The sequence below is a fragment of the Cavia porcellus genome, unplaced genomic scaffold (assembly GCF_034190915.1).
Source record: "Cavia porcellus strain 051 isolate PalLab524CR breed Dunkin Hartley unplaced genomic scaffold, mCavPor4.1 scaffold_13, whole genome shotgun sequence".
Classification (NCBI taxonomy): domain Eukaryota; kingdom Metazoa; phylum Chordata; class Mammalia; order Rodentia; family Caviidae; genus Cavia; species Cavia porcellus.
In genome coordinates this window covers 7,387,522-7,404,276 of record NW_026947496.1, presented here as the reverse complement: position 1 = coordinate 7,404,276, position 16,755 = coordinate 7,387,522, and the positions used below count along the sequence as shown (strand labels likewise).

The 16,755-nt window shown below is 44.0% G+C and overlaps 1 long non-coding RNA gene across 1 annotated transcript in view; it reads left to right on the top strand.

Moving 5' to 3' along the window:
- Positions 1 to 286: 286 nt before the first annotated feature.
- Positions 287 to 16,755, top strand: part of LOC134478456 (uncharacterized) — a 34,927-nt gene continuing 18,458 nt past the window's right edge. The window contains exons 1-3 of the long non-coding RNA XR_010051075.1: positions 287 to 4,761; positions 10,694 to 10,817; positions 11,218 to 11,389. This is a non-coding gene — a long non-coding RNA (uncharacterized LOC134478456). The remainder of the gene's footprint in view (positions 4,762 to 10,693; positions 10,818 to 11,217; positions 11,390 to 16,755) is intronic.

Here is a 16,755-nt window from a genome sequence, read left to right as displayed (position 1 = left end):
AGAAACCTCCCCAGCCCCTGCCTGTCTTCTGTGAGCTGCTTTTTCATGGTCCAAGTAATTTCCTCCTCCTTGAGGGTTGTTAGCGTGGGATGCCATCAGATTGCACGAGCCCTGCTTTGCACATGTGTCTTCAATTTGGGCTGTAGCTGTGGGCTGGTTGTTAGGAGGAGAGGCGTAGTCCTAATCTGAGAGGGTGACGGTAATAGTGGCTTCTCAGGTGTCTTTGACAGGTCTGGGAACGCCTACCTTCCTACTTTGGGTTTAGCCCCAAACTGGGACCTGTGAAACTAATTAATTAATCAATCAATTATTTATGGTGCTGAGCACGGGACTTCATGCACGCTAGGCAAGCACTGTACCACTGCGCTACATCCCCAGGAGGAGGAGGAAGGAGGAAAGCCTGGAGAGGGGTCATAAGTCCTGGTTTTGGCCTTTATGTATCTACTTTTGGTAAGCTTGAAAAGGCTTCAAAGGAAACAGGACACACAGAGGCAGAGGTACACAGTTTGGTACATGCCGAACATGATGGGTGGGGAGAGGTGCAAGCATTTGGGTTCAATCCCAAGCAGAAAGGAAGGAAGGAAGAAGGGAGAGAGGGAGGGAAGGACTGAAGGAAACAAGAAAAGACAAAAGAAGGAGGTAGAAATAAGGACAGTGAACTAACAGTGGAGGAGGTTTCATGTAAAACCAGCACTGTGGGGACAGTGTGGCTGGAGCGGAGGATTTTCTGCCTGGCCCTTGGCCTCCCCACCCTGTGGGCCCTTGGCAAGTGGACCAAGACCTTGGCAAGATAGGTTGGTGTTTACAAAAGTGAGTCTTCGTGGTATCTCTCAGCCACTCAAGAACCATCTGGCTTAACTTTTATTATGTGAGGGGGATCAAGGAAGTCGTTTAGTGATTCTAAGTCACGGGGCACGGGGCAGACTGCTGGCCACAAGGTGTCCAGCAGTTACACGTAAACCGCTTGGACTACCAGCCTTGGCCTGTCACCGGCCGGGCGCACACTCCCCTCTCCTCTCAGTCCAGCATGATAGCCTTTGCTGTTTAGGTCTGTATTTCATAATTCCAAAATCGTAAGATGATCTTCTTTTAGGTTCCTTTTAAAGTAGAAAATGACTGCCCTGGGGTTAATCCCCTAGGGCTGGAGTTGGACAGTGTCTCTGTGAGGTGTGGGAAGGAGGGGACCAGCTCAGGACTCGATTCCACAGGAAGCTCAGGCCAGGCACTGGCGTGGCACTGGCGCCCTGGTGCCCTTCCTCAGCAGCCATCCTGTGCAAGGCTGTGCCTGGCCTGGGCTGGACGTGTCTTCCCCACCTGATTTCCTTGGAGCTGAGCACCCAGTGGGGTGGAGAGGGTGGCCAGGGACTCACCAGGGACAGCGAGGGGCCCACTTTGGCTTGGTCTGCTCCCCTTAGACACCAGCGATGATTGTTCCATCCAGAGACTGTTCTGTTCCCCGTTGTCACTTCCAATCCAATCTCTCTTACGTGAAAAGGCTTCCACTAAAAGTTTTCATGTTTCTTACATGACATATACAAGTTCTAGGTGATTCCTCCACCCCTGGTTACTTTCTTTTCGATACCTTGATGACAGTTTGCTAATTGATTGTTGTCCAGAAGATTTTCTTGTCCCAGAAACCAATCAAACCAAAAGGTCCACGTTTTCCTGCTTTTCTAGGTGTCTTAGAGAAACACTCACCACTCTCCAGGCCCTTTCTTGGCAGCAGAGCTGCCTAGTACTTCCGGGGCCAAGCTGCCTTTCGTGATAGAGGCAGCATGGCAGATGGGTGGACCCTGGATAGTATAGCCAGACTGCATTCCCCGCGGGTTTCCTATACTGAAACTCCAGAGGCTCCCTCTGGCTGCAGTTACCTAGGTGATAACCTCCCTGCACTCCTGCGGGACACGCAGCACGAAAGCAAGATTTTCAGGCCCTTTCTGCTGTACACAGGAAGACTCATGTGGCCATCGGCTTCTTCCTGAGCAGAGGGTGGGGTCTGGGACCGTTCTGCAACACATGGCAGCTCCTTCCTCTGGCCGGGATCCTTTCCCCATGTGGTCCACACCCGAGAGCTGTTGCTGTCTTCTTTCTTAGAGAAGTTCTAGCCAGGACGGGCACCCAGGCTCCTCAGTGGCCGCTTTCTCTAGCACAGAGTAGGACACCACCTTGATGGTGCCTTGGAGGTGAAACTGAATTCCATGCTCAGGTCCGTCCTGAGTGCCTCTGGGCACCCAGGTGAGCGCCCCTCCCACTCGCAGTGCCTCGCAGGAAAACCTCAAACACACTTCAACATTGAAGCGGCCTCTGAGGGCGGAACCGAAATCTCTGTGGTTTCATCAGCGTAATTCCTGCAACGGGAAGATTTTTTTCCCTTTCATAAGTTTCTTCCCCTTTCACGTTTTTTTCAGCTGAAATCCTTTTCCAAGTTCCATTGTTGCAGAGTAGGTTATCTGTAGGTCAGCGGGTTCACAGGTTGTTTGGATTTCCTAAAATTGTGCTTTTGCCTACACGTGGCGTGCGAGATTGCGGCCGGGCCCTGGGTGAGCCATGCACCCGGGGTTGTCGCCCCTTCCGGTCCCCTCTGTGTGCAGTGAAGGTGGCGGCTCCCTGGGACCCAAGACTAAAAGCAGCAGACGCCAGTCCTGGACTTCTGGCATTTGTGTACAATCCTGCACTCTTCAGGACTCTCTTTCTCTCTCTCTCTTTCTCTCTCTCTCTCTCTCTCTCTCTCTCTCTCTCTCTCTCTCTCTGTCTTTTCTCTCTCCCTGCCCCCACCCGGCTTTCTTTTTTTTCCTCTTTCAAGCATTTTTCCATGACCTTCATGGGGCCAGCTACATTTTGCAATACTTTTCCTTTTGATGCCTAATTTTCCAGATATGGTATGCAGCTGACTTTTGGTTCAGATGGTCAGGCCATATAATGCCAGATGCAAATGCAGATGTTTACAAGTTCATAGAATAGAAGATACAAGTGTCCTGACACTCCAGTGTGTCTTGTGAAGCCTCCTTTTTCTATTTAGAGAGAAGAGTGGGATAAAAACATCCTAACAACCCAGATATGCTTAATTTCCTGCTTGAACAGTTATGCTGCAAAGGCGCTTGTTTGCATATGAAATTGAATGGTGTGATAACTTGGGGAAACTTTGATCTGAAAAGCATTTTCCTTTACAGTGCTCATGCTGGGCTTGGTAAGAGTGCATTGCACACAGGTTTATCAATAGGGAAGGGTTCATCCATGAACAGCACAGTTTAAAATGGAGGTGTCTCAGTCATGGTGGGAATTACTCCTAAACTTCATTCTGAAAATGGTATTTTAAAAGCTTATCTAGTTTTCTCCTCATTAAGAGTAAAAACACTAAAGTTAAAGAACTTTTTGAGTTACTAGTCAGAAAATAAGCCTTAAAATTGCATCCTTGGGTCTGATGCTTCCCATGGGATGAAATACTTCTTATCATGAATCCATAGATGTGTTTTGCTTCAGACTGGATTTTTTTTTTTTTTTTTTTTGGTGTTTTTCGTTTTTATCGGTACCAGGAATCGAACTCACAACCACCTACTTGCAAGGCAGGCGCTTATGCCACTGAGCTAAATCCCCAGCCCCCCAGACTGGATTTTTAAGTTTCAGTATTTTCATTGTGATGATGCTGATGGAGTCACAAGTTAGCATTTAAGAAAATTTCATGTTATCAATACTTATTTATTCAGTAGTCACTGTAGTCCAGGAACTTTGCTAGGGGCTAGCTCATGGGGGACAAAACTAGGGGAGCAGGAATTGGTGACAGAATAAGGAGGGTGACGCGGTTCTACACTGTACCCCGAACTTTGTACATTGAAGACCTGAGCCCCACTTCCTTGGCATGCAACAAAGCCTGGAGACAGGTTCTTCAAGAGGAAAGGAAGGAAAAGAGTCCTGTCAGGGTCCAGGTCCAGTCTGCCCGGGGTCCTCATGATGCACTTTGAGGGACATCTTGGGAGGACTCAGGGGGAAGACGGGGTCCCAGGAAGAGCCGATGCCGAGGATGTAGGCCTCGGCCTTCCAGCCTCCAGGACGATGAGAAGGTGGACAGGCGGCTGCTATCTGGACCACCTGCCTGCCGTGCCACCTGATCCTGTATGGAGCTCCCCGACGAAGTGGGCGAGAGGAGGAGCATGTGAGGGCAATGAGGAAATGTTAGCCCCTTGACATTGTGCTGTAGGACCAAGTGGCACGGAGTTTTTGTTTGTTTATTTGTTTATTGTTGGTCTTTTTTGAGACAGGGTCTCATTATGCAGTTCAGGCTGGCCTTGAGCTCACTTTGCAGCTCAAGTCAAAACGATCCTCTTGCCTCAGTCTCCTGAGTGCTGGGATTACAGGCATGCACCACCATGCCCAGCTAGTAACACTGAATTTTAAGAAGCACATGCAGAATAAATATTCATGTCTGACCTCCTCGCTTACAGCAAGTGTAAGGGCACACTGTGTCTATGAGACCTGTTATTACTGTTAATAATCATTGCTTGCCGGACTCCTGGAACCTGGGGATGGTGTTATCTGCTGGACCGTGTCCCCCTAGCTCCATGTTTAAGGGTGAGGGGAGAGAGTGGGTGCTTGATACTAACCCCAACCAGAGTCATCCTCGCAGTGGAAAGATCCTGTCCTGAGCCAGAAGCGTTGTTCCTGAGCAGGAGCGAGGCGAGTGCGGCCTCATGAACATTATTCACCGCCTCCATTCTCATTGGGAAGAAGCCAAGCTCTGCTCGGCAGTCACATTTTTTTTCCCTGGTAAGTGGATAAATGTGGTCCGCTTCACTCAGTGCCTTGGGAATGTCTTACGGGTTATTTCTGGAATGGGCAAAGTTCAACACAGTCTGGAGCCAAAATGTCCCCAGTAGCCATCCAGTACAGCCTCGGTGTTTGCGGCATCCTCAGGGTGCTGTGCAGGCTGGCGGGCAGCAGAACACAGCCCGGGAGTCAGCAGCAGCTGCAGCACAGCCCGGGCCATGCGTGTGCACCCCGAGGTCCTCTGAGGGTCGGAGAGGGCGCGGCAGGGCGTGGGTGTTCTGAGACCCTGCTCAGCCTTGCACCTCCTCCTCCTGATGAGAGGCCCTAAAGAATGTGGGAAGCTCACATTTCCTCTGCTCTGCTTTTCTTTCTTCTGGTCCTGGATTCCACCTTTGAGACCAGCTCAGTGCAGCATCCCTGAAGCGTCTAAGGACAGTCACGAAGGGTGTGAGTTTTCGTAATGTAGTTTGTGGGTTTCTGGTCTCTCCAACTTTTATGGAGTCCAAGGGTGCAATTCTCTTCATAGTGACAGAGACAAAAGTAAGAGAGTTCCCACAGTGACGGGCGGGTGAAGACGCTGCTGCCTGAGAGCTGATGGGATGTGACTTGTGTAATCCCGCGCTCTCCACAGTTGTTTGGCGAGCTGGGTCGAGGTGTGGGCATTCGTGCTGTGTGAGATTAACCCAGTTTGCTCAGTCCTTCTCCTGTGTTCTCACTATCTGCCTTTCCTGTGCCGACTGTAATCTGCATCAGTTACTATTCTGAAGTCCCCGCTTTCCTGCAGGTAAACAGAAATATAACAAAATGTAAACATGTTTCTTATGTTTATTTGATATTTTATTTTTTCTGAAAAATCTAATTATTTACATATATATATGTAATATTTCCCCTTCTTCCTTTTCTCCTTTCCCCTATTCCAGCTGTTCTTTCCTTTTGAACACGTTCTTTCCCTTTCATCATCACAATATCTACTGCACATTTTGGATCTTATTTATTCTTTTTTAAAAATTTATACTAGGGAGACAATATGACATTTACTTACGTGAGTCTGATTTATTTCACTAATGAGTATGGTCTCTAGTTGCATGTATTTACCTATAAAAGCATCAAGTTTATCCTTATTTAGAGCTAAGTAGTACTCCATTGTATAAAATATATCTTTTTTAATCTATTTATGGGTTGGTGGGTATTTGGGTTGTTTCCAAGATTTAGCTATTACAAGTTGTGCTGCTATAAACATGGGGTCACATATATCATTGTGGTATGATATTTTTAATTCTTCAGGGAAAATACTCAGAAGGGGAATAGCTGGGTCAAATGAGACCTCGCATCCCAATTTTTGAGAAATCTCCATACAGTGGTTTTACAGTCTACACTCCCACCAACAGTGGAGAAGGGCTCCTTTTTTCCCACAACCCTTCCAGTTTTTATTATTGGCTGATTTCTTGATGAGAGCTGTTCTTCCTGGAGTGAGATGGAATTTCAGTGTTGTTTTAATTTGCATCTCTTGAATGACCAGTGATGCTGAACATTTTTTCATGTATTTAATAGTTTAGCATTTGAAGAAAAGATGGATTGAGTATTTTAGACAATCTTGATGAGTTCCTCTAGAGCTAAAATCCTTTGTTGCATCTTGCAGAATAGACAGGAAAGGGCGGCAGAATCTCCTCAGCAGGCCCCTGCTGCAGGGCTGGGTGGGCGCCCACAACAGCTCAGAGAACAAAGCCTTGCAGCTGCCCCCTGGCTGGCTCTGAAGGTGCTCTGTGGCTTCCTCAGGACAGCCGCCTGCTGTGACTGAGCCCTGCTGCTGTCCCAGGAGACAGCGGTGAGTTAGGAGTCCCTCTGCAGGGTTGTACTTGTTGCTTGCAAACCCAGTTTTGTTTGTATCCAGCTGCTGTCAAATCTAGGGCTCGCTGAAGGGAGCTGCTTCTCTGGCGGAGCTGGATCACACACCGGCTGCTGAAATTCAAGGTGTGATAAAAAATATGGTGAATGTGAAAATTCCATTACAGCAAAAGACACATTGCTATTTATCCCCCAACACATTCTTTCTCACTCCCACACACTCATCCCATCCCTTCCATGGTTCCTGCCACCTCCTGGAGCAGACGTCTCTGGTGCCAGCGCCAGTGCATGAAGCAGAGGTGAACTCTGATGTCTCCGCAAGCCTCCTTCCCTCTGGGTGCACTCAGTAGCAGCATTCACATTTTTAATGTTTTTATTTTTTGGTACTGGGAATCGAACTCAGAACCTTGTGTTTGCCGGGCAGTTGCTTATGTCGCACATTTTAAAATATGTTTTAGAAAACCATGAGGGGCTGGAGGTTTAGCTCAGCGGCATAAGCACCTGCCTTGCAAGCAGGCAGTCAGTGAGTTCGATCCCTGGTACCAATAAAAAGGAAAAAGACAAAAAAAAAAAAAAAAAAAAAAAAAAATTAAAAAAAAAAAAAAAGAAAACCACGAAAAGGGGATGTGCAGAACTGCTTCAGAAAGCAGGGAGAATGAGGGGATGACTGTGTTCTGAGCGGGGAGGAGTGTGCTTAGCGGGGTTAATAGCAGTGTCTGTTCCGGTAATGAACTTTTCTGATCTAAACAATCCCTGTATATTTTTCTCTCACCTCGCATTCAAGATCACGAATAATGTTTCTGAGTCTCATAATTTATCCTGAAAAGATGGACGGCGCAAAGGAAAGTGTGGTCAGGGATATAAGAGGCATAGCGCCTGCTTGGGAAGCACCGGGTCCTGAGTTCTGCTCTTGGAGAATAGAAAAGGGCTAATGTCACAAAGATGCCACCTCAAAGTCAGTGACACCTCTTGTGGCTTGCCACTGAATTCTTTATCACCATACTCTTCCGCTTCTTTTTTTAAAGTTAATTTTTTTTAGGAATATCTTTGTGAAGACCTGAAAATTACTGATTTTAATGAGATACCCACCCGTTGAAATGCTCTGTGTGACAAACAGAAATCCAGGTTGGTTCTTCTGCTATATATCCAATGACAACAGTCACATCAGACGAAAGAAAGCTGAGATAACTCTGAACTGACCACGAGGTGAGCTGCCCCTGCCTCTCGTCCCTGAGAAGATTAGTTTTACTTGAAAGAATGGTCGGAAAGTTGTAGTTTTCTGGCTCAGGTAGTTGGTAGACTTTTTCCTGAAAGTGAGCAAAATAAATTTGTCACTTCAAGGAAAGAATAATGGGGTCGTGTTTCTTGCCCATAGTAAAATTCAGACTGTCTTATAAAAATTAGGATTTTGGAAAACTCGTACCCACCCCTGTGAGGTTTATGGAGTCCTAAAAATTAGGGAACTTTCAGCTAAGATTAATAGTGCTATTAACACATGTTTAAAAAACTGTGTGATGGGGGCTGGAGATTTAGCTCAGTGGCATAAGCGCCTGCCTTGCAAGCAGGCAGTCGTGAGTTCGATCCCTGGTACCAACAAAAAACAAAAAACACAACAACAAAAAACACCAAAACAAACAAACTGTGTTATGAAATGTGTCATACTTAGGACATTCATGTCCTTCGGTGAACCAATCTTTTCAAATGACCAGGGCATGATGTTACAGAATCATGCAACGTAGACCATTTGATTTTTTGAAACAGAGCTAACAGGTTCCGTGATATGGTTTCAGATTCCATGTTTTAATTAATCTTTAAGGAATTCTCACTTCTCAAGTTCTGCCACGGTTTCGAAGCGCAGCTACAATTTCCTGAAGAAGTAGGCAAAAACCCTCTCAGCTGGTCTCTTCGTGTATGTGAAGAGAAGTAACGTGCTGCTATCGACTACGTGTAGCACAGCTATGAGAATCCAGCTGTCTTCTTGTCTTCTTCTCTTTCTCGGTGCTGGAAATCAGGTCCAGGGCTGATGCTGACAGGCAGGTCCTCTGCCACCAGGAGGCCAGCCCGCTGTCTTCCACCAACCCAACAGTGCAGAGATTTGTGCAATTTAAAAGTGTTACCCCTGTTTCACAGGTTTGTTTTGTTTAGAAAACAAATTATTTTTCATAAAATATTCTACTTATGCTAATGTATAACAGATTTATTATGACCCTTTTGCAAATAAATGAATGAAAAATATATTTACAACTTAGTTTCAAATTAAAACGTAGTAAAAATGGATAGGTAAAACCACCTACACAAAATCTCTCTGAGAAACTCAATTTTTAAGAATGTAAAGAGACCTTGAAAAAAACAACAACAAAAATAAAAACAAAAGTGAAAAATGATGCTTGGGAATCTTGACCAGACCATATCAGGTCTAGTCTTGGGAATTTCAAGAAACTGATTTATTTTTGAACAGTCCCTGCCCTATCTGGATCCAAATCTGTCAAATCAACTCAGCCAGCACTTTTGGCATCTACTGAGTTCTGGTCATGGTGACAGATACAATACAAAACCTGAGGTTTGAATTCAGATTTCCAAGCATCTGCACAAGGATGGGTGACTTTTGGATCCTAGGCGAGGCTGTTGGACCATTTTGGAATTTCAGGGGCAGCTTGTGCAGGCGTGGACTCAGGCAGCCAGGCATGTTTGGTAATGGGGAAGAGGAGGCTTCCTTCGTGACTAGCTCCTATCTTAACAGGGTAAAGAGCCAGAAGGGGTGCAAGTCTAATAAAAGAGGTCATATGAAATAGGCTTAGTTGTTCTTTGCTTTTTCAAATCATTGAAACCATACTGTACTACTCTAAATAGATATTAATGACATAGATATCATAAAAAGGCAAATTCAGTAATATATAAGCTAGAGGGTGGATACAGCCAGTGTACACAGAGCTCTCACCAGTTGTTAAGCAAAAGACAAATAATGTAATGTAGAAAAAGAGATAAAGGCAGTGTAGTCATTACATCCATGCAACAAAAAGGGCAACTAAAGAGGGAAATGCAGTTTCTGTAATAATGGTATTATTTCACTGATCATCTTGGTAAAAAATAAAAATAAAATGATTGAGACAGAAGTAGAGGAATGAAGCTTTCGATGTATTTTGTGGTCATGTGAATTTAGGCACTGATTTTGGGATATAGAGTGGCAATATCTTGAATTAGGAGGAAAACATCATGTACCTTTGATATAACAGTCTTACATTTTGGAATCCATCCTTGAGAGAAAGCACTTCCATAGGTAACACTACATATGCCAAGATATTTATTGCTGTGTTTTCATTTTTAGTGAGATGCACATTTCAAAAAAAGTCCCCATTTATTTTTTTTTATTTTAAAGAGAATAAAACCAAGCAAAATAAAGCATAATAAAGCCAATCAAAACAAATCAGTGTAAGTGACACAGGACTTCAGAACAATATCATAATGCCTCTTGTTGTCTTCAAAATAGCAGCAGATAACTTCAGACAGAGTAAAAATCAAACAAAACAGAACAGAATTGAACCAATAAAAACAAAATAATGAATGCGGTAAAGGACTTCAAAACAAGAGAATAGTAAACCCAAAATGGCTACTATAATATACCTTGCTATCTTTGAAACAGCTACCCATGTCACTGGATATAATAAAATCAAACAAAACAAAACAATAAAACCCAACCCAACAAAGCAATGAAAATGATACAGGACTTCAAAACAGGACAATAGGAAATCAGTAGTGGCCACCACCTTCAGAAGGAGAACACCCAGAGATGCCGCACTGTGCGCTGTTGTCCTCTGAATAGATGATCAGACCAGCAGCACTAGACCTGCAAGGTCAGTGAGACACCGAACTCCACAAGCATCACCTCAATAGCTGTCCCTGTAGCCTGTGTTTCTCGGTGTCAGCCAATCCCTGCCAGGGTAGGGTGAGGTGGGGTTGGCTCTTCTTGTTTCCTGGCCTGCGTGCCAGAGGGGCTGGGGTCTGGCTGTCCCCCCAGCAGCCCGGGAGTGGCACTGATTGATAGGGAAGGCTTAGCTTCTTGGTGACTTCTTGTTCTCTTCCCCCACAGTCCCTGAATAGTGCTGACTCATGGGACAAGGCTGGGGTCTGGCTGTCCCCCTGGCGATCACGGCCCATGCATGGTGCTGGTTCGCAGGGGGGGTTTGCTTCTTCAGAATCCAGCCATTTAAAATGTACGTTTCAGTGGATTTTATTATCATCATAGAACCATGTGACAATCATTACTAAATCTGTATCATATTCACCCTAACCCATGACAATGTGTTGTTCCCCCATTATCTGTCTCCTTCAGTCTCTGGAAATCACTAATCTATTTTCTATCTCCATGGATCTTTCCATAGTGAACATTTCATATATGTGGAATCGGACCACATAGGCCGTTTTATGTCTGGTTTCTTTCAGTTAGTACAGTGTATGCAGCTCACCCAGACTTTAGTATTTGCCAGCACTTCCTTTTCATGGCCAAATAGGATCTCATTTTGTGGATTTATCAGTTGATAGGTGTTTGGATTGTTCCTATTTTTGGCTATGATCGGTTATGCTGTTAGTAACATTCATGTGTTGTGTGCACAGGGGTTTCCAGCTGTCTTGGATACACATGTGGGTGTGCAACTGCTCAGCCACCTCCTGACTGTCTGTCGTCATGAGGCATGGTACACACTGCTCTGTAGAGCGCTGCACCACGTTACATTCCCACCAGCAAGGCAGGAGGGGTCCCGCTCCTCCAGGTCTTCACCAGCACTAGGTATGGTCCATCTTTTTTTTTTCTTTGTCATTCTGTTGGTGCAAAGTGTGGTTTTGATGTGCCTTCTCTATCAACAAATGATAGTGAGCATTTTGAAAACATCTTTATGTATTTGGAGATATGTCTGCTAAATACTTTGCTCGTTAAGGCTTTGAGTTATTTTTGTTGTTTGGGGTTTTGGTGTGGGGAAAGGAAGAGCTCAGTCTGAGCTGAGACTCTGGTGGGTGGGTTTGCTCTGAGGAGCAAGCACGAGGCTCAGAAGAAAGCATGAAGAATTCACACAGCTGATGTATAAAATCACGGAACTCTGCCCTTCGTGAGATGCCAGCTGTCACAGGAGTATCTGCGTAGAGAGCACCTGCTCTTTATGACAGAGATTTGTAAATGTGGTACAAGGCGCTTCTGGCTTGGCGACATTGGTATTTTGTAATTCTTATCATTTAGACTGTGCTTTTGGCAGTTGAATGTGATTTTGAATTTAGTTTCTTTTATTTCTCTCTGATCAAAATTGCCCTCCACTTGATTGATTGCTCAGCTGTATCTCTCAGGTGACAGCTTCCTCAGCGTGAGATCTGGGTCAGCACGGTTGGCCTCACCTGAGAACTGGTTTGGATTTCAGGTTTCTGGGCCTGGCTCCAGGCTGACTGATGCAGGAGCTCTGGCATGGGGCCTGGGCGTGTGTTTTCACCGCCCTCCACTGGGTGCTGATGCTGGCTACATTTGAGAACATTTGTCTAAAGGAATAAAAGTAATGGGTTATGAATGACAAAGGATGCATCTGCTGTTTTGCATTTGTGATCTCCCTCCACCTCTCTCTGCATAAACTGGTTTAAAATGTATTATTTTCTCATCTGATATAAAAATTTCAGTGGAAATGGAAAGGTTTTAAACTGGCAAACATGCATGGTTTGCCACAGATTTAACAACCTGAAGGTAAAAAATAGTTTTTAAAAATGACCGTCTGTGTCCTACCCGGGTGCAGGCTTTCCAGTTGGTTCTTCCCGCAACAGCACAGTATCATGGCTGCGTACACTGCTTTCGGTATGAAAAGTAGTGTGGAGGTGACTTGGAGGCCCGGAGGAGGTGGAGACACTACACCACCTCACTAGGGACTTGAGCCCCCGTGGATATCGAGGCCTGCGGAGTTCTGGAGCTGGCACCACAGACACCAGGGATGGTTACATGCAGGACATGAGACGTGACAGTTAACCATTAAACAGCAGGAGGAGTCCACACTGCTACTTATGAACCAATGGACAGGGTGAGGAAACCTACGTTCCTGAAGAATCGGAGGAGAGAACCATGAACAGTAATGAATAAATTAATAAATTTGTTTTAAAAGGGCAGAGTTCCGTATGGCCCTGTGAGAGAAAAAAGCTCAGCCAAAACAGGATAATCATGCAGAATAATCCACTATCAAAAACCCACCTTGACTCTCTGAGGAGGCTCCTACAAAGGCAATGTGGATTGCGTGTCTGGCATGCTTGGTTTCCTGGTTGTGAGAGTTGTTGACCTCATGGGGCTGGCTGGATAGAGGGATGGAGAAGGGGAAGTGATTGGTGAGAAATGAGTGTGCACACAGTTGTGTGTGTGTGTGTGTGTGTGTATGTGAATACACGGTGTGTTGCTTTGGAAGACCAGCTGGGCACACTGTGTTTTTTGTCAGTCCGGAGGGTGACTCCTCTTCCAGGGGAGGTTCCCACTTGGGAGCTTTCTGTGGGGCGAGGGAGGAAGGCAGTAGTGGCCATTCTATTGCTTTTATTACTGTTGTCAGACATGCTGAGTTGACACCATTTCTTGGAATATCTGTGGGATACAACACCAATTTTATCATAAAGGCGCATAGTTAGGGTTGTATATACCCGTTTATTCTTTAGAATATTTCTATTAATCATTGATTTGAATTTTATGAGTTTTAACAATTTTATGAGTTAAACAATGAGTACTTAACAGGAAAAATATAAAAAAGCAAAGTATTGAAATTTTAGTATTTAATTTTTATAAAAAAGCATCAAAATTTTCAATATTGACTGTTTTTTCATGTACAAAGTCTAAAAAGTAGCAACTGAAATAAATTCTTGCATCAATTACAATTAAAATACCAACAGAACTCTACAATAAAACAATCTTTACTTTTCACACATAAGGCAGTCTTCACACTGAAAGGTTCTTGCCCTAGAATAAATTACTCTATGGTTATGGCGGTGGTCTAAAGTGGCAGCAGGCCAAAGCAGGACCACCTACCACTTCCTGCTTCTTCCTCAGCCTTAACTGCAACTCACCTTTCTGTTTGTGCATGAGGAAAACTCCAATCAGCTCCTCGCGCCTCATCAATGCCCACCCTGAGCGCCACCCCTGGTGGGAGGTTATATACAGATCCCATACCCCACATTCCAGCAGAGAAAGCCAGGCTGCTGGCGGTCATGGAGTTCTCTCCATGTCTTTAGAGTAAAGGCTATTTTTACTTTATATTCTCTCTTTTATTGCTCTGAAAACTCATTTACACACGTGACACCAGCATGTCCCATACACACATACCACTTACACTGGAAGCACATATGGATTGCTTTCCTGGCCTTTGTGTAGGACACGCTTGATATCTCACTGGTCTTACTGTTTTACCTGGAGGTTCTTATTATATTATACAATGTGTAGTTAACAGAAACATAAAATATCAATAAAATGAAATATTAAATTCTTAATATATATTACACATTGAGGAATAAACATTTTCACATCAGCTGAGTACTTGCTTATAAAACCTAAAAGACAACATCAGAAATAAAAATCTATGTGAACTATAAATTTGAACAAAAGTCTACCACAGAAATAATCTTTGCTTCAACTATCACACCCAAGGTCGTGTGTACGGGACATCTGCGTGTTCCATGCACCATCTCACTGACAGCACGTGTGCTCAGCTCTCCTTGCCTGTGTAGCAGACCATTCTTGTCACCTCTCATATCTTTCTGCTCTCTCGGGAACTTCCTACTGTCTCATACAGTGTGAACTTGGCAGGAAAATAAGACATCAATGAAATAAAATATCAAACATATAATGAGTGCTTAGAATAGTTTAATGAATTCATAATAGCTGATACTTGCTTACAAAACCTAAAAGATAACATCAGAAATAAAACCTATTTAAACTACAGTGTAAACACAAACCAAAGTCCACCACAGAAACACTCTTTGCTTCAACAGTCACAGCTGAGGCAGTCTTTTCCCATGACAGCTGTGTGTTCCATGTACGAGAATCGCTTATGCTAATAGCACATACGTTTTGTTTTCCTGTCCTCTTCTGTAGGACACAGATGACATCTTTTTGGGCTTTGCGCTGTCTTAATAGGTCTTTGTATTGTTGCATCTGCCTGTTAACCCGTCAGCTCACCACTGACCATGTAGTCTACAATTTTTTGGTAAAGTTCCCTGGGCAGAAACATTTTGCTCCTTATGAGTCCTATTCTCAATCCTCCAAGAGAATTTCTCTGTGATATTTTGCACTTGTTACTTTCTTTGTAAACTGTCAAACTATGCCACACATGTCTAGAATCAAATGAAACACAACCACTGGCCAATGTCTTTGTGATTTGAGTAACTTCATAGTTGCTATATACTCATTAAACTTTGATTCTACTCTTCCCTTGATTTTATTGTACCATCTCAGATTCCAGTTTTGTCCAGAAACTGTTAGAAACAAAAGAGCTGAGTCCCTCCCATCCCTGCCCTCCTCTACTCTCCATTCCCTTTCTCTTGTCTTCCCTTCCCTTCCTTCAAATATAAATGTCACACTACCTTAATGTATTACCTAACACTATTAATATATTTTAAAATATATTTATAATATATTAATAATACACAAAAATGTGGTAAAGTGTTCTTCAATAGTCGTGTTCAGATGGTGTGTAAATTGCTTGACCTTTTGAAACACAACTTTCAAACCATGAGTGGATAGCAGCCAGATGATCAGTGCTTTTTCTTTCTTGTTGAGTGATTTGTCAACAAATCTAAGGCAATTTTTCACAAACCTCAAGCCCACACCTGTAAGTCTTTACATTCCTTCAATTAGCAAGAGAAAGCTCTGCTAAGTACAACAGACCTGTGAATGGTTTCAGTTCAGCCAGTGAAGTGTCATAATAGACACATTTTTAAGTACGTCTATTGGTGCATGCAGAACATTTTACTTGTGTTTCATCATTTGTGGGTTTCACAACATCTTGTGACAGTTTGTCTGTTACAGTTTTCAGCTTTGAGTGGGAGTGCTGGCATTCCATTCAGTAGGCTTCACCTGGCCAAAATCCTCACCATATTTTGCACGTGGTTCTAACATTGGATTGTTCCATTTGCTTGTGTGGCGTTTTGTACCATTTTGACTAGTCAAATATGTGTTAACATTACTGTTTTCTTTATCATCTGAATCAGGGAGATCTCCATTCTCTGTTTGTAGTGGTCAATTCTTGCTCCATTTCACTGCTGTGGGAACTGTGGCTCACACAGCCAATGTCATCACCTGTGCATGAGTCACCTGATTATTTACTTTAGACTTCCTCAACACTTGCAAATCTAGCTTTTCATGTGCCATTGCACTGAATTGGGCTACTTCTACCAAAAATATCAAAAAACTAATTAAAAAACTAATCCTAAATGCACACACCTGGCACTATTATACACACCTGTGTCCATCTGCCAGATGGATAAATGCACAGACAAGGTCTTGCTGTCCCATGCCCAGCTGCTGGGAGCCGTGCCTGTGTTCCATAGGGTAAAGTATATGTTCACTTAACAGAAAATGGTGTGGGTGTATTTTACCCCCTGCAATGCTCAGGTAAGCAAACACAAAATCTGTTAGATGGAACATTATGTGGTAAAAATCCAGGTTTGACACTTTGGCACAGGTGCACATATCTTACCATTCATTGTACCAAATGAATAACACAAAGATTCCTTCTGGTGTCCCCCAGGCACAGCTACTGAGAGGCACAGCTGGCTACTATTATGCTAAAGTACAAATTTACAGTAGCAAAGTATGGGATAGGTTGTTGTAACCCAATGTTATGCCCTTCCTGTGGGAATTGGTGATTAATAGTTACTAACCACATTGGTGAACAGCAGTTAGGAGTACATCTTGCAATCACATGGTTGGGTTATAGAAACCTCACTTCTTAGGGTGACGAGCCCTAAGCATGGCACAGGTGGTTTCTGGTGCTTGTTTCTTAGGTGAAAGGAATGTTGGGGGAAGTCTTAGTTACTTTGCTCACTGCTGGGACACCATACCCAACACTAACAAATTAAGGGAAGAAAGGGTTATTTGGTTTGACTCAGTATGTAGACATTTCAGTCCAGCATTGGCCAGCTGCAAGAGGGCCC